At 45.7% G+C, this 3,227-nt stretch overlaps 1 pseudogene; it reads left to right on the top strand.

Annotated features, from left to right (window-relative positions):
* Nucleotides 1-525: 525 nt before the first annotated feature.
* LOC119035312 (mammaglobin-A-like) lies at nucleotides 526-2,621 on the top strand (annotated as a pseudogene).
* Nucleotides 2,622-3,227: the final 606 nt, after the last annotated feature.

Raw genomic sequence — 3,227 nt, 5'->3', positions numbered from 1 at the left:
TGAAGAAGTAAAAAAGAAACAAGAGGATTAACAGGGTGAGGTAAAATAAGGAGGGCAGTAGGGTGGTGAAGGAGGAGGAAGAGTTGAAGGGGAATGAGAAGGAGGAAGCCTAGGGGAGGAAGTTTCAGGAAAGGGGAAGATATAATGAGGGCCACAACAATAAGAAAGCAACAGGAATGACAACAGAGGCTCACAAGGTTGTCATTTGCCTGATTACTTAGGAAGTACTTTAACGTTAACTTCTAACATCCTCAGCATTACTGCAGCTCTGAAACCTTTGAGGTTTTCTAAACTCTGTCCCCTCGGATTTTATGAACAGAGCCCAGGCAGGCTGGGTCTGGGAGATTCTCCCAGTCCCTTCCCAGCCCAGGGTCAGGTAAACCCTGTGATTCATTCCGTCATCCATGGGAGAGATTAAGGCAACCACCAGGAGAATAAAAGGCTGCATTCTGGACACTCACCACCAACAGAGGTTCCTTCTTCCTGCCACTTCAGAGTAACCAGCCCACAGGAGCTGCCTGAATCATGAAGCTGCTGATGGTCCTCGTGCTGACCGCCCTCTCCCTGCACTGCTATGCAGGTGAGCCCAGACAGGGCACCAGCTTTGGAGGAGGGCTGTGCTCAGGGCCCCTGTGCAAGTGCAGCCGCTCCCCAACTTCCAAGCAGGGCAGCCCATTGTCCACTGTCAGCGCTGTGTGTATATGGGAGTGGGTGGGTGAGAGCAGAGTTCAAGGAGGTAGATGTTTTAAGGCTAAAAGAAAATCCTAACTCCTGAGTTGACTCTCCTAGAACTGAGGACTCAAACCTTTCCCACCACCTCTCTGACCATGTGGTCCCTGGTGGGAGGTAAGAAGATGACAGCATCACAGTCAGGCCCCACATGAAGCTCGCACCTCTGTCACTGACCTGCGTTTGCCTGCTTTCATCCCAGGGATTGGTTGCAATGTTTTGGATGACGTGGTCAATATGACCATTGATCCTAATGTGGATGTGACTGAATACATCAATAACTTCCAAGAGTTCTTAACAGGCAAAGAAACTGAAAAGGCCTTCACATCATGAAGAAATGCTTTCTTCATCAGAGCAAAGAAAATCTAAAGAATGTCTCAGAGATGAAGGTAATTTTGGTATCTCTTTAACTGCTTTTGAACTGCAGGACAGGACATGCAGGCTCTCACTTCGTGACAAGTCTTTTGAAGCACATGATGGTCATGCTTGTCAGAGAGATTCCTTCCATCTTATTAACACAACCTTCAGTGCACTGTCAAGCAACCTAGGTTTCCTGGCAGCAGTACTTGGATTCCTTGACTGTGAATTAAAGGCCCCAGAGTGACTCGTGGAAACCATGGCTGTGAATCCACCCTGGGTGGTGGGAAAGCTGAGATTAGAAATCAGTAGTTTCACATGTGACAGTCTTTCCATATATGACAGATGTTGTATAGAGTTTTCTACTGCTCATTCCCTGCCCTAATATACCATTTACAACATTCCAGGGTGACCACCTGGACATACTGCCACAGCACAAAGAGGAAAGTGCACATCACTAAGAAATTCTTGACACAGGACAACATAGATGAACCTTGAGAAACTATGGAAAAACAAATGAGCCATTCATCAAAAGACAGATATCAGCCCTGGCTGGTGTAGTTCAGTGGATTGAGCGCGGGCCTGCGAACCACACAATCGCGGTTCGATTCCCAGTCAGGGCACATGCCTGGGTTGCAGGCTGGTTCCCTGCAGGCCAGTTCCCAGCAGGGGACTCACAAAAGGCAACCATACATTGATGTTTCTCACCCTCTCTTCTTCCCCCCTTCCCCTCTAAAGATAAATAAATAAAAATTAAAATTTAAAAAAAAGACAGATATCACACTTTGTAGAGTAGCCTTAGACACAGAGATCAAGGAGTGGTCTCCAGGTTGGGTGGAGAGGAAACTGACAGGGGATAAGGGTCTGCAGCTGCGCATCAGCAAGATGAGAAGATACTGGAGGTCAGGTACACTGCCGACTGAATGTTCTTCACACAATTAGCTGTGCATTGAAAGTGGTGAAAGGGTAACATTTGTATGTATGTTTACTGTAATTAAAATTTTTTAATTATCAGTCCCTTCAATTCAATATGATGGAAATTTTCTTTAAAACCTTGGTCAGACAAATCACAAGGAACACACACCTGCAATGTGTTGTCAACCACAGGAGCTGTGGGGATTGGGGAATGGGGCTGTTGGCTCTTCTTCTACAGTGCAGGAACTCAAAACTTCACATTCCCTCATTTTTGGACCAAGGTACTAAAAACTGAAACACAGCATATTGTTGGCTATGTTATTTCAAAGAGGAAACATGAAGATAACAATAATCAAGTGATCTTTGGTAGGTACAAGATCTGGCAGCACCAGCACCCTTTGGGATTGGTCACCCGAAAAATAGAACAGGTGAGATGATTCTAACTTCTCTTCCAGAACCAGCTTCCTGTCAATGTGTGTGGACAAGTCCAGAAAAACAATGAGGTGGCATGTTTGTTCTTCAGGATGTTCCTTGGTAAGAACAAGTGAGATGTAAGTGATGTCTCTGTTTTTATTTTCCCGCAAGCAATATACAGTAGCTTTTGGTGTGCTCAGTACTAACTTCCTTGCAACCTCAGGGATTATGCAGAAATTGACTGTTCATGGGTAAAAGCCACAGCTTAACTTTCCTTCTTTTTCTTTGGATCTACAAGTGCAAGACAATTGTTGAAACCTCACATACATTTCCATTCCAATAAAGTATCTGAAAAGTAAAGTTGTTTCTTTGTTGTCGAATAAAAGGGAGGCTTAGGGAAACTCGTGTCACACATGAGTTGCTCACACACACACATGCACACCCACCAGTACACAATAATTTTTTACAGAACTCAAGGGTATCTTCTCCTTTACCGCCCACAGCTCAACACTAATCCTGCCTTCACCATGTGAATGTACTCCCTCATCCCCGCCCTCAGGTCAGGGCACTGAAAGGCTCTCAGGTCCTAGTGATGGGTCCTGCTCAGGTGCCTTGGTCCATGGCAGGTTTCACATTGATGCTGTGCCCTCTCAGCATGGCCTGGCTCCACTCTCTGCATTCTCTGTCCTAGACCGAAGATTCTACCCAGTGCTGACAAAGATCCTCTCCCACAATTCACACCCCTAAGAGGAAATTCTCATCCCACAGGTGAACCACTATGGGATAAACTTTCCCCAAGCAGCAAATGAATT

The sequence above is a fragment of the Artibeus jamaicensis genome, unplaced genomic scaffold (genome assembly GCF_021234435.1).
Source record: "Artibeus jamaicensis isolate MK-2021 breed Jamaican fruit bat unplaced genomic scaffold, CSHL_Jam_final scaffold_614, whole genome shotgun sequence".
Taxonomy (NCBI): Eukaryota; Metazoa; Chordata; class Mammalia; order Chiroptera; family Phyllostomidae; genus Artibeus; species Artibeus jamaicensis.
The sequence above is the reverse complement of the archived record's forward strand: the minus strand, read 5'-3'. Positions and strand labels throughout refer to the sequence as shown.